The 14,505-nt window shown below is 49.7% G+C and overlaps 1 long non-coding RNA gene across 1 annotated transcript; it reads left to right on the top strand.

Annotated features, from left to right (window-relative positions):
* Positions 1-1,177: 1,177 nt before the first annotated feature.
* LOC141736970 (uncharacterized) lies at positions 1,178-12,241 on the top strand. Its single transcript, XR_012585091.1, has 5 exons — positions 1,178-1,830; positions 5,843-5,942; positions 8,066-8,102; positions 11,254-11,887; positions 11,920-12,241. It is a non-coding gene; the product is annotated as an uncharacterized LOC141736970 (long non-coding RNA).
* Positions 12,242-14,505: the final 2,264 nt, after the last annotated feature.

Here is a 14,505-nt window from a genome sequence, read left to right as displayed (position 1 = left end):
AAACAATTCCAGTAAACAAGTATTCCAGATCAGATTACGTGTTAAAATTGCCTGACATTAATCTTCTACTTAACAATCAAATCCCAGCTAATGGCATAGCCCAGGGAAAATGCAAAAACAGAAGCTCATCTGAAGGGCCTCTCATGCAAGCAGAATGATTGGGGGGACAATCCTGGAAGTAAAGCAAGCATGATTTGGTTCACAGTGACTAAACAAGATAGTTTGTCAAGCTCATGTTATATAGCTAGTCTTAACAGAGCCTGTTTGTTCATTGTGGACATAACAGGAAGACAAATGAGTGGACCCACTGTTTACCAGTACATAGTAGTGGCATATCTTCATTAACTGGTCCCAGAGTAAACAAAAAAAAACAGAGTAAAACTTTGAAGCCGGGGTTCATCCTATCTAACTGGAGTCGCTTAATTGAGGTGGCTAAAAAAACCCCAATCCTAGTTACTCTATGCTCAGCAGGGAGAGAGAGGTCTGTCCAGTAGCCATATGGGTTTGACCCCACTGCACGGTGCGATCTGCACACTCAGCCTGGGGCCTCTGTGCAGAGGAGAGAGAGAGAAACCAAGAGGCCCAGGGAGCAGGAAAGAAGGGTGACGGGGAAAGTAGAGGGAGAGGAAGGATGACAGAGAGAGAGAGGGACTTGGAGAAAAGAGAAAGGGCGGACAGGGAGCAGAGCACAGCAAGAGAGAGGAAGGGAGGTACAGGGAGGCGAAAAACAGGACCCAGAGGGAAAGGGGAAGGGCAGGGAGGAACAGGGAGGCAGAAGAGGGCTGACAGGAACCCAAGGGCCCAGGACTCACCGCAGCTCCCGGCTCTGCAGATCTGTCCTGTCGGCCTGTGCCAGCCTCCCCTCAGCCGACACAAGATGGCCGCCGGGAGCCTCGTGCCGGGTCCACAACTCCCAGCGTGCCCCGGGGCGCCCCCTCCTGCCCTCTGACCCCGCGGGAACCATGGCCGCCTCCCCGGGGGCTGCCCTCGCCCAGGGCCAGGTCCTGGAGCACGGCTGGGAGGGAGAGAAGGTGGGGAGAGGGCAGCGGGGTTGGGGGAGAGGGGCGGGAAGGGCCAGAGGGCCGGGGAAAGCAGGGGGGAGCTGGTCAGGGAGGGGAGGGAGGAGAAGTGCTGGTGAGGAGCGGGCAAGAGATGGAGGGCAAGAGATGCTGGTTAAGGACTCGTCTGCTGAGACATGGCTCAGGACCACACCAGGGCCAGCAGCGCTGCTTTCTGCATCCCGTGGCGGTGCTGGGCAGAGGGACGGGTTGGCAGGTCCCAGCACGAGGTACGTGTGTGGGACGTCAGGGTGACTCTCGCCTGGTTTTTCCCAGCAAAGCCCCAGCCGGTGCCAGCCCCGAGCTGCAGCCCCGGGGCCGAGGCTGCAGGAGCCGGGCATTTCTGCAGGTGCCGCACCCTGCCGTTGGCTGCCCTGGGCTTCCCCCCCGTTGTCTGCAGCTCTGCTTTCTGCCAGCTCTGAGGGCACCGCAGAATGGCTCTCCTGCTCCCCAAAGCTGTCCTGACCCATGTCTGCAGCTCGTGTGTGGCGTCTGCATCACACAGCGGTTTGGGGGTGGCAGCTCTCTCTTGTGGCACCCTGGGAATGGGGGCCAGGCAAACCCCATCTCTCCCTTTCGATCTTTGCCCCCCAGGGAGACCAAGCAGAGATGTACCATGTGCTGGAGAGCATCCTGCAGGGAGGCGACGGCCGATGGCAGAGCAGCGCTGAGAGCCTCCTGACAGCAAAGGTGCCCAGTGGCCGCAGAGGAGCCCAGGGGAGCTGATTCTTTTGGAGGCCACCAGGGCAGCCTTCCTCCGCCCCTGGTTTTGGTGAGCGATGGAGCAGTGCAGAGCCGTCTCTCAGGCATGCAGGCCTCAGGAGGGCTTCCCAGTGCCCCAGTGAGAGATCCTGCTCCCAGGAAGCGCCTCCCCATGGAGCAAAGGCCATATCCAGCCACCCGGCGCTGGGTACGGCTGCCCCAAGGGGTGTCTCAAGGAGGACGGGGTCATCTGTCTGATGGCTCTGACACAGAAATGGTGAGCTGAAGCCCCGTGGCCATGGCTGGCTGGGTCAAAGTCTCCGAGTTTAGTGACATTTGGTGAAGTCCTGGGCTAAGTATCGCATGAGTTGAAACATTGCTGAAAAAATGGTGGAGGTTTGTCTGCGTGTTCTGGATGCTTCTGGATGCTGGACTGTGGCTAGGAGGGAATGTGCTTAGTTATCTCTCAAAGGGAGACAAAGTAAGTGCCTAAGTAAGGGTCAGCGTAACTCTTCAGAGCTTTGGCTGTTTAAATGTTGACCTGAACTTCTACAGAAACGGTAAAACGCTTGCACTTCTCTTCTAGTTCATGCGTGGGTACAGGGAAGAAGGCAGCAGACGTACACATTAGCTAAACCCCCTTTTTATTGCTGGCGGTAAAGGCGCCTCTCGGCTGGGAGCCCGAGAAGGACCCCGTGTTACAATTCTTGCTCCCTTACATGCCATCCTAAGGCGATTCACATATGCATTGTTACAGTCTAGGAAACCTATTGGCTTTGGCCATGAGGTTGCCTGTTACCATTCACTTTGGAGGAGTTGTTGACGTGACCCGCTTTGCAAGCACGCTTCGTTCATATTTAGTAGCTGAGTTTGCCCTCTTTCATTGCACCTTGGCGGCTTTCACCTTGTTTCCGTCTGGTTTCTTGTAACAACAGACCCGCTTGCATAGGTGAGCTCACTGCTGGTCAAGTTCTCTTGCGCGTGTCTCGGAAGCCATCTTTACAGAGGAGCTTTTTCTTTGTAGCCCAGTGCGCTGGTCAGCTTTTTCAGCAGGGCTAGTTCAGAGCCTACGCGGCAGGACACAGCTGCTGCATCAAAAGTTTGCCTTCTATCCCACAGGAGCTTGATGGTGAAAGCGCCATTTCTAGCTTTACGAAGGAGACAGAGAGGACCAAAGCTCCCTGAGCTTTGTTGGGCTGAGCTGGCCTTCGGGATAACTCGACTCCTTCCTTTGCCACTTGCTTGGCTACTTTTTTCCAACCGTTGATGGTTTACTGCCCACTTCTCCTCAACAGCCATCCTCTTGCAAAGGTAATTACGATTTGAACTTTAGGACAGATGGTACAGTAGGTAGATACGGGATCAAAGTATAGGCTGTTCTCTACCTTGGGAAGGGTAGGATGAGCAATTACACCTTGATAGGCTGTCCAGGTATGCGCTATGGGTAGAGTTCCTATTTGCTAATTGTTGTTTCTTTAGCATGTGCTGGGGGCTCGGTCTGGAATGACAAGAAGCCCACCCTGACTGATGCGGTGGGAAGGGAGACAGCAGAGGAGCACAGCAAAGGCAGCTGTTAAAGGAGCGACTGAAAGCCATTGCCTCCTGCATCCAAGGTGGGAAAGTGTGGGCTGGAGAACCAGAGGGCTCTGCTGCTAAAGGCAGCCACAGGGAAGCAGCAGGTCCTCTTCCGTGAAGGTGACGCACAGTGCGGCCTTCCCAAAGGGCCTTGGTAACTGCTGTCAGTGAGAGTCCTGTGACAGGGCCAGGAGGGCCATCAGCCTGCAGCTGTGCAGCGGTTGTAACTACCGCTGAGACCGTTGTAGAGGGGGATGCTGTGCTGTGGGTTTGGCTTGGGGTTCTTTTCTTAACTATTTTGTTGGGGTGCAACTATTTCTTTGCACTCAGGTGGGGGGACTGGCGCTGATCTTCTCTTTCTGGAGCGTGTCCTGGCATCCTTTGTCACCCAGAGCTTTCCCCTCTGTTCCTGAAGAGGAGCGATGTCCCCGAGCTGCGGGGCTGTGCTCTCCGCACCCAGTTCATCAATAAATTTGTTGTGTTTCATAAGATACTGGTTTTGCACAGATACATAGTGAAGGTAAGGGTGTTTTCCATGCGAAAACACAAAAATACCCCAGTGGTTTTCAGAGCACAGCTAGGGAATACGTTTTGGTGTAACATGTATGAATGCCAACTTTTGGGTTTATATGCGTAACCGTGACTTGCAGTTGTTATTCGTCAGATGTAGATGCTTAAACTCACCTTCAGAAGAAAAAGGGAAAAAAAAACAGACCAGGATTTTCTGCCTAAGTGGGATGTTTGGAATTCCTATGTGTGGACATACAGTATTGCATTTTATACCTTTGTCTGTGCAGCAGTCCTGACAAAATGTTGAAATGATCTTGGAAAGAACGAAGTGAAGGTTGAGTGAAGATGGCCTACTTGTTCAGATTTTTCTGAGTACTCCAAGCTTTTACAGTTCAGTGACTGTTACTTTTCACAATGGAAATCTAGTACTAGAAGCAAAGCTAATATGAGGTAAAAGTAAACAGGATTTTAAAAATCAGTGGAAAAATATGAGATGATGCTTTTAGAGATGCCAGGAAGGCAAAGGGATGGTTGGGACCTATTTTACAAAGGGGGTGGGGGGATGTCCTCTTCCACGTTTACTCCAGAGGCGTGTTCTGTAAGGGCAGAATTCCCTTCAAAAAGCCCATACTCAAGAATAGTGCATTTAGACTTGCCTCCTTTTAATTTGATCTGAATTTCTTATCATAGATGTTCTCACAATATCGTGGTAGAACGGTAAACTCCAGAACTAGGGTTTCTTGAGTACTCTTTCCTGCCTGTACCATTCTGTCTCAAGCCCCTTGGAGAATGTGCTATTCTGCTTATCAGGCAAAAGACAAAAAAGTACAAAACCAAAAATGGGACTCTGAACTGCTCTTAGGTGAATAGTTTTAAGGAAGAGGAGTGCTCTTCTAAGGCTGTCTCTGCAGCTCGGAACTTGCTCGAGTTCAGTGTTACAGCATGCGCTTGATGGTTTTAGTAATGCTGTGATGCGATGTCTTCAAAACAAACTCCTGCTAACTCCAAAGGAAGTCATGCCCATAGGAAGAATATACTGAAAAATGATGCCTAAATTGTGAACTATTCCTATTTTGTGTCTGATCCCTGAGCAAAATCTCCCTGACAGAGCTTGGCTTGATATCCGGTATCTTTGGTTTTCAGGCCATCGTTCTGCAAAGCTAAGGGCTTTTAGCATTTGAAACCGTAGGCAGATTACAGGGAATGGCTGCGGGTAGCACTTTAAAAGAGTTACTCATATCCAGCTGGTGTAAGTACAATATAAAACCATTCTCATGGGAAAGTCTTTGCATTTTAAGCTTGCTCAGTCCAAGTGTCTCAGGTAGTAAGGGCAGGTTTTTTTGGGTCGTATGTAAAAGGTCAGAAGGCTTTCCTCCGTTTCAAAAGACTGACATGGTGTAAGCCAAGGCAAAGCACGGGTAGCTTCAGGCACACACTGTTTTCTAAAGGCTTTTAGAGGCTGTCTTCGTATGTAGTTTTGTTTGAGTCTCTCTGCTCTGCAAGAAGGGAATTGAAAGAATTAACGTCCCTTCACGTTTAATTCAAAGGAGATGATTAGCTTCAGAGGGGAGATACCACTTTAGTTTGAGCCAATTGTGCCTACTTGTGAAAGCAAGCTCAAAAAAGGCCAAAAGTTCTGTGATGCAAATTCTAGCACTGCCAGTTTTGGCTCCATTCAAATGTAAAGCACTGAGAGGCCGAGAAGTGTGGTTGTTGGTGGAAGAAGCTCCAAGAAATAGGCAGAGATGGCAGGGTCTCTTCTGCGTTCCCTCAGTCTTGAGCACTGGTGGCATTAGGTGAATTGTTTGAGTTAACAGCTCTGGAAGCAATGGCGTTTTCATGCTTTAGCTCGGTGCCTGTTTTGTTGCAGGGCAAGCTAGACAGACTTTCTATCTGTCAGGGGATTCTCTGAAGTGCTGTGGAATTACGTATTAATACTTAATCCTTAATCCTTATGAACGGACTAGGGTTTTTTTCTGTGTTTCTCTTGTTTTCAGAATACACCGATGACAATGCCCTGATTCCTAAGAACTCATTGGTGATTGTCAGAAGAATCCCTGTTGGAGGAGTTAAAGCTACCAGCAAAACATCTGTTAGGTAAGTATCCACGAACCATTGTATTCTTTGTTAGGGGTTTTGGTGTGTTAACTTTTTAAATTTATATTAGCTTACAGGGCTTTCAGCTTGTATCTTTCTTGTTAAAGCTGCTGTTAATTTTTGTTGTCCTGGGCTAGATTTTAATGTATCTGCCCCAAAGCAGGCTGACATTTTTAGTCCTGTTGGGACATGGGGTTCAAACTCCATCAATTACAACTTTTAAGGTGACTCTGTTGGGTTTGTTCTTGGGGCTGATTGTTCTGAGACCCATGGTCTCTACATGGATCTCCATATGGAGAAATTCCTTATTTTATGTGTTTGCTTTTACACATTGTAGTGTAATCTTAGGATTTGTTCCCATCTCAGAAGAGCCTGAGTCTCAGTGTTTGACTATTTCTTGCACTTGGGCTGGAGGGTATTCTTACGGCCCAAATCTGGGTTTTTTGCGTACTAGCTATAGAGGAAAGACCCAGGGTTGCCAGCTGGCGAGCAATGCAAACAAGAAGTTTCATTCATAAAGGATTCCTAGTAGTTTCCTAAAGACAATGTCCGTTTAAGGCAAGAGAAAAAGAACAGTATCCTAAAGCCTTTTGTGCGAGTACGATGATACTGTTGTGTCTCGCACCAACAGTACAGCAGCACCCTGGTACTCATGAAGTGTCTGCAAGCAAAACCCCCTGAATTTATGTGGCTCTGCATGTCAGCTTTGGGCATGTTACTGCCGTAGTTGTTGCAGTGCTTTCAGGTACTCCCTAGTAATTCTGGAGGCCACAGAGTTGTGCTTCTAAACACTGGGGGTTAATTAAAATGTGTATGCTTAGTGCTGCGTTGTCCGTGCATCCTCCATTTCCTCCGGCACCCTCTCCTGGTATTGTAATGCTGCCCCACAATGAGAGGATAGATGCTGCTAGCTTCAAAGATCAGGTAAATACCTGTATGTGGGGATAAGGGAAGAACGGCACTGCTGTTCTAGCATTGACAATTCACCAGGCAGATGAGCTTTCTGCTCCTCCAGCTGGAAACATTGCAGAAGCCACTGGCAGAGCGGCTAAAGTTTGGGAATGATGAACGTATGCTGTACTGGTGGAGAGGCCTTCAAAAATGTGTTACTCACCTTGTAGTATGTTCTTCGAGGTAAATGGATGAAGAAACCATTGGGTGGTCATTGACAGTGTTTCCTTGCACTTGGTCCCCTTCGGGAGCTGTGTGGCTGTAATTGTGAGCCTGGTGGTGGTCTAGCAGTGGCAGGAAGCACGAGCCTTTCTCTTTGCACGTGAATTCCACAGCAGCCTTTGAATTGCCTCTGCAATACGGATCAATGAGTATGTGGAATCTCAGCAAGTTTTCAAATGTAATAAATAGTTCCTAAAATATTGTAGCATTTTCAGGATCATCTTAAAACAAATTCTGGCAATCAAGGCCGCTATTTTCTTTTGTCACGGGACTCCTCAGTTGAACAAAATTCTAGAAACTGCTGTCAGGTGACATTTCTAGTACTATTTTGAATCCACATAGCATATGTAACACGTTTAGTGGCTAAATATGGTAGCCGTCTGAGCACAGTGCTTGGGCTTCCACAAAGAAACGCTCTTTTAAAGACTCTGCTGCTGACATTTTTGTTATGTCTTTGTCAGATGACTGATTTTTGGTTCGCTTAAGTAAAGGTGCGCTTTGAAGCGTCTAGACTATCACTGTTCTTGCTTAGAAATTAAAGTACTGTGTATGGCCCTATTTGTGATACTAGGGATATACAGACTGGCTAACGTTACCTTCCTGTTTTGATGGTTGATTATTTAAGAACACAAAATATAGTACAGACATGATGGTTTTGATACTTAGGTAGCAGAGACAAAATACCTGAGGACTTCCTCTTGTGCTGTTGTCTTCTGTATCTGTAAGTCTTGGAGTAATTTGTGACAAAGGTGAAATGTGATTTGGGTTTTTTTTTCTTTGCACTGAGTGTACAAGAGAGAACAGTTTATGTATACGAATAAATTTCCACATTCAGTAGACTATCAGAACATAATGTTTTGACAATCCGTTCTTATAATCTGTTTTTGCTGCTTTTTGCTGGGTGGAAGTGCTTTATTTTAAATTCTGATCACCTTTCTTTCTTCTTCTAGAAGTCAAACTGAGCCAGTGAGTGAAACATCAAAAGCGGTATGTAAAATCACAGTCTCACCCTTTTTTCTTTTTTTACATTTGGAAAAAGAGCAGCGTTTTTCTTCGGGTTTGAAAACACTGTCATTCGGCTGCTAAAATATAATTAACACAAGGAAATACTTGACTGGTGATGGTCTAGATCTTGATTTGCCACTTGGGTTGAATGCTATGCGTAACTACACATTTCAAAATAGTCCTTACAGTATAAAAATCACTATTTGGTGGTTTTTATTTTTCATCTTTATTTTAAGTACTTCACTGCTACGGTGTGAGGCATTCCACTGACCCTGGACCACTGGATCTGATGCCTTGATAAGCTGTTAGGATCAGCTAAATCTAGAAACAGATGAACTCTGGCTCTGTGTTCTGTGAAGAATGCAGCCTCTGATCCTCATGGAATAGTATCCAATCAACTTAAAATTGTAAATTTTTTGTATGTAGGTCTAAAAACACTACGTCTTAATCTGACACCTGTAATTCTGTCACCGAGTGGTTCGAATTCCTTTTTGGCCATGAATGCATGAATGCCTCGCATTGTGAGTTTGAGTTAGTTTACTGGCCCAGTGACCCAAGGAGTTAATTTTATGCATTTATGTAAACCATGTTTATAGTATTTCATCTAATTCAGTCGAGTTTTTGTTTCTTGAAAAGGGTTATTTTTCTTGTTGTTTACTAGCATGTGCATAAACACAAATCACATGTTCCAAAAGAAGGTTAACGTTCTTTTCGCCTCGCGTCTTCCCTGGCGTGTCTGTGTCACGTTTCTAAGTAGCATCTCGCCATCCGCTAGCACAGATGTCTCCAAGAAAAGGAAAACTCCTGGAGTGGGAGGGAAGCCTCAGTGTTAGCTAGAACTACTTAAAGTAAATGAAAGACGAAGCAGAAACGTTCCCTTCTAGTTTGCTCTGCCTGGACCTGATTTGGGTTGTGGGTAGCCGTGGGGAGGGTGGAAGCCTTGCATCATCGCTCTTTACAAATCCTCTCTCTCTCTCCCTGTAAAAGCACTGCAGCCTCGGGTGCTTCTGGTGTTGGAGACACAATTAACTTTATTCTTAAAGCTAACTCACTCTTGGTTCAAAGCGTGGGCTTTTTGTTTTGATTTGGTTTTTTAAATACCTGTATTTCTGCATGTATTTCAAAGACAAACCTGGATCTTAGTGTGGGAGGAATAAATCACCAAAAAGCTTGCCAATTACTGTTGAACAGTAAAGCAGCAAAATTAAAATTAGTCATGGTTTTTTTGAACAGGATGCACAAAAGGTTTTACTTTGAGTATTTCTTCCTTGTCTTGCTCTTCTATTAGCTGTCATTCTATACGTCCAAATTTGCGCTGCTGTCCTACTGTTACTACAGCCAAAGCAAGAAAGTGCCTCCGTTTGGGTTTAGTATTACTGTTTCGGTAACTGCGAGGATTTCTATTAAGGGCTCGTCCTTAAAGGCTGCAGAAATGCAGCGCCAGGCCCATTGTTATAGCACCGTCAGGCACAACCGTGATCCTTCCTGGCTGAATGTTTAGTTCAGCCAAACAATCAGATTTTAGGAAACGGCTGTAATTTACACGTAACGTTCCAGCAGTGAGACTAGCCTTTTCCTCCTATTTTTGGTGCCCTTTCCCACGTGCTTCATGTTAGTTTCTGTCTAGTCTTGTGTTTGAAATGGGAGTTAATAAATTTACTGTCAGTTCTTGGTTTTTGAGGGTTGGGTTGGCTGGTTGGGTTTGGATTTTGTCCCCCCAGTTCTTCTGCAGTATTACCTTAGGGCTGTGTACAAGTTTCTTCTGCGTGATTGATTTGAGGGACTGGCAGGAAATACCTCAGTAGAAATTTAGAGGGGAAAAAAAGTCACGAGAATGTAGGATCATTGGAAGAGGAAGATGGCTGTTGGGCAAATGTACTAACTAGTACACGAATTATCTATCGCCTGCGTTTGATAACTGTTTAGTAGAAAGGAGTGCTATCGCCACCTTTAAGAAATCAGACTCTTGCCTGCAGGCCATATAATAACTGCTTCCTAAAAAAATGCAGGAACTACTTAATAGTTTGAGAAGCGTTATGTTTCAGTTCCTGGTCAGTACAGGACTGTTTAATGCTAGACTCCAACAGAGCACCTTCCCACTCTCTGAAAAACTGCAAAACGGTGGTGATTGTGCCTGCCGTGAGGGAGCACGGGCCTGTTTTGCGCATGGGAAAAAGAGTGGCAGATGGAGCGTGAAGGTGTTGGCCCAAATCTGGGTGTGCGAAGAGCTGAGCCACACACGGAGTGGAGACGGGTGTTTATTTCGTGTCTGCACAGCGGTGGGGGCTGGGGGGAGCTCCGCAAAGCCAGCACAGCTTGGCTTACACATTGTAAGCTTTTATATTTTACGAAAAGCGACTCATTGGCGGACTAGACTAATTTCTCACACTTCCCAAACTGATTTGGGTAGTATGGCTTGCGGTCTAATAAAATACAAGAAATCAGTTTTCTGTTTCTGTAGACTGCTCCGTCCTGGTAAACACCTTTATTTCAATAAGTGGAGCAGTAAATTTTTTTCTAGACTAGGTGGTGTGTTACTTTTATGGCTGATGTTTTGGACTGGTGTTTTTATTTGGGTTTCGTGGGGTATGGTGAGTTTGGCATTTTTAAACGTAGTGACAGGAGAGACAGAGTTCACGTTTCGGGGCTGATATGCTGGTGCTTTATTTTGACAGGCACCTGCTGTCTTCATGCAAGTGTAACCGTGTGCATTTCTAAATGATGAGACACGAACTGATTAATTTTCAAACTACACTGAAGTTTCCTGTAGTGCTGCTTCCTTCTTGAATAAACTTCAATATATTTTCTACATGCTTTTTAGCTGAAAACTGACAGCTCCCTTACCCCTTTGACTTTTAAGCAGTCGTGAGCATTTGAGAAGGGTCCCTCTCTGAGATATTCCGGAGCAGTAAGTTGATCTCAAACGGGTTTGGTAATTGTAGTTTCTTCTCATTAACCGCATTAACCATGCTCTTAAGCTGTCGTAGGTCTGGGCTTTGCTTTGAACAAATACAAATGCCGCTTTCAGTGACAGTCAGAGGCTATAGTGCAGGCTTTGGGACTACAGTAGAGGTTAGCTATTGCTGTGTTTTGATTGTAGAACTTGAATATGTGTTTCTTTTCTCGTGAACAGATTGGTGACTCTTCTGCATCTATTTCTGCGGCCCAGATTACTAAGGTATATGAATATTCTCGTCAAATACTTAAAAAAGCATTTTCTTTGTACTTTTACATCTTATACTGTCATCTGTATCTGGCTAGCACTTGTAATTTGAACAAGACTTTAATAAAATTTCTACTAATTTAAAGTATTAATTTTAACTTTAAAATGTGTGTATATTTTGATACCATCCTGTAAAGAGTAGTTCCCATTTTGGAAGATAGAAGGAGAGTACCTTATCAGCCTCAAGATGACGTTGTAGTATTGGTCTTCTTCAGGACACTGAGAAGAAGCGCTTTAGCTGTCTACCGTTTTTAATAAGTTTTGTTAATTTTGCATTGGAAACTAACACAGTTTTTAGGGAAGACTTGATTTGTCTGTAAGCTGTGGACATTTAAGGGGGGTTTTGAACAGCCAAAAGAGAAGCGTTTCTGTAACGTGGACAACTGCATCACTGTTTTTGAATTTCTAGTGATGGTAGTCAGAGAACCATTCTGTGAATGCTGCACAATTTCATAAATTGTAGTATATGTACAGTGGAGAGCGCAATCTAATTTGTTTGAACGCAGACTGTGTGAATTGTGAAAATGTGCCCAGTTGTTTATAAGTTTATACCAATGTGCCCGTGTGGCATAATAGCAGATGTGGCCCTCTGAAACTGTTGTAATGCCGTGTTTGGCTATGGAATCGCTTGCATTTTTGGCTCAATAACATGTGACTTTGGCCGGGAAAGCACTAGCGATAGCCCTTGGTGCACAGACGTAGTGCTGTGCAATGAAATTACTCGTCTTGAAAGAGCACAAAGATTAGAGGAGGCAGGGCCTAACGCAGAGGAGACAGTTCTTTCTTCTGAAAATAAAGGCCGGAATTCATTTCCAAGAAGGAGAGATCTCTTCCTGCTGGTAACTTCTTCCCTCTCATGTAAATGACATGTAAATGTCAGTGACTTCATAGATGTCGATCTGGATTACGTTACTCTTGAGAAAAAGCTGTGTATTTTGATCTTTTCTTCGTTCACGGTTTCAGCGTCACTGGCATAGCCGCCAGCCTGACCCGGATCGTCCGGGCGGGGGGCTGTCGGGCGAGGGGGGGGATGTGGGGGGGGGCGAAAAAATAAGTTTTACCTTTTTTTCGTTCGTGATTTAAGCGCCACTGGCAGAGCCGCCACCCTGACCCGGATCGGGGCGGGGGCGGGGGCGGGGGTGGGGCGTGGCGGTCCGCGGCTTCGCGCCCTGCGCGGGCGCGCGAGCACACCCCTGCCCGGCAGGCGGCAGCGGCGGGGAAGGGGTGCCGGTGCAGAGGCAGGCGAGAGCGGGCGGCGAGCACGGCGCAGAGGTGGGCCGGGGAGAGGGCGGCAGGCACGCGGTGCCTCTTTTCGGAGTAGGTTTTGGGTCGGTAAGGTGGGGGGGGGGGCGGTGTGTGTGCTGGGGGCGGGGGGGGGTTCACTGGGTTCTCCAGCCGCGGCAGGGGCGGGCAGGCGCGCAGCAGAGAGAGTGAGCGAGCCGAGCGGCTGAGAAAGGAAGGCGGGAGCGCCGGGGCACGGGCACGGCCAGGGGCGCGGCAGGGTGGAGACTCGGCAGCCGGGGTTAGATCCCCGCTCGCCACCGGGAATCCCTTAACCCGCCCGGGCACGGAGCCGGCAGGGACTCCGCTGGGTCCTAAAGTCTCCCGCCGTCCTTGCCGGGAGGGGGGTGGGGGGGGTGGGTGGCAAACCTGCACGAGGGCAGCGTGGGGAGGGGGCGGCCGGATTCGCAGTGAACCGGGTGGTGAATAGAGGCGGGGGAGCGGGGGGGAAGGGGGACAGGGGGTGTGGTGGGGGGGTGGGTGGTAATTCGGTGGCGGCAGGGAAGGGGGGAATGGGAAGGGCCGGGGGAGATGGTGCACCTGTGTGCAAGTGCCACGGTGTGCGCGCAGTTGGGGTGGGGCAGATGTGACCCAGATGCCTGGGTGCCGCGGGGAGCACTTGCGGGGCAGCCGTGGGGCACTGCGGGGCAGGTGTGGGGCCAGGGGCACCCGCAGGCCTGTGTTCCCTGGGGGGAGACGGCAGGCCCAGAGGGCTGCGGTTCCTCGGGGAGCACTTGCGGAGCAGCCGTGGGGCACTGCGGGGCAGCTGTGGGCCCAGGGGCACCCGCAGGCCTGTCTTCCCTTGGGGGAGACGGCAGGCCCGGAGGCCTGCGGTTCCTCGTGGAGCACTTGCGGGGCAGCTGTGGGGCAGCACTTGTGGGGCAGATGTGACCCAGAGGCCTGCTGTTCCTCAGGGAGCAGTTGCAGGGCAGCCGTGGGGCAACAGTTTGGGGGAGATGTGACCCATAGGCCTGCTGTTCCTCGGGGAGCACTTGCGGATCAGCCGTGGGGCACTGCGTGGGAAGCTGTGGGGCCAGAGGCACCCGCAGGCCTGTCTTCCCTGGGGGGAGACGGCAGGCCCAGATGCCTGCGGTTCCTCGGGGAGCACTCGCGGGGCAGCTGTGGGGCAGCGCGGGGGCAGTACTCATGGGGCAGACGTGACCGAGATGCCTGGCTGCCTTGGCGGGTAGAGGGGGGCCGGAGGCCTGTGTGGTCCTTGAGGGTCAGTCGGGTCCCTGCCTGTGGGTGAGTTGTGGGGCGGCCGTGGGGCGGCGCGGGGCGGGTGTGGGTGGGCTGGGTGTGTGCCCGTGTCTGCCACTCGGGCGGGTGTGGGTGGGCTGGGTGTGTGCCCGTGTCTGCCACTCGTGAGGGGTCTCGGCCTGGGAGGTGTGGGGGGGGGGAGGTGGGGGGGGCGCTCGTCTGCGTCGGCGCGTCTGTGTTGCGCGCACGTGTGCGGGAGGTGGCAGACGGGGTCTTGGGGGTGTGGAGGGGGGACTGAGGAGGGCCGGGGGGGGTGGGGCGGGTGTGTTTCGGGGGGGCACGGTGCGCGCCCGAAAGAGATGCAAAGGATTTGTAACGCTCTCCAGAACGCCGCCTTCTCTGTTACAGCCGGCTCGCTGGGCCGCGCCCGTGCCCGGCCTGCACCTGTGCCTGTCGGGGGCGGGGGGGGGAAGGCCCTCGGGCCGCTCTTCTGCCCGTGGCACCCGTCCTTGGGAAAGCTGCTGCTGCCACCACCGCCGCCGCGCGGGGTGAGGCCTGGGCTCCCGGGGCCCGGTTCCAGCGGCAGGGCCCCGGCCGGGGGGGGCTGACGGAGAGATGACCGGGGCACGGGCCCGGCTGAAGTCACCTGCCCTCCTTCGCATGGCGAGAAACAGAATCGAA

The sequence above is a fragment of the Larus michahellis genome, unplaced genomic scaffold (genome assembly GCF_964199755.1).
Source record: "Larus michahellis unplaced genomic scaffold, bLarMic1.1 SCAFFOLD_78, whole genome shotgun sequence".
Classification (NCBI taxonomy): domain Eukaryota; kingdom Metazoa; phylum Chordata; class Aves; order Charadriiformes; family Laridae; genus Larus; species Larus michahellis.
This window is presented reverse-complemented; position numbering and strand designations above follow the sequence as displayed.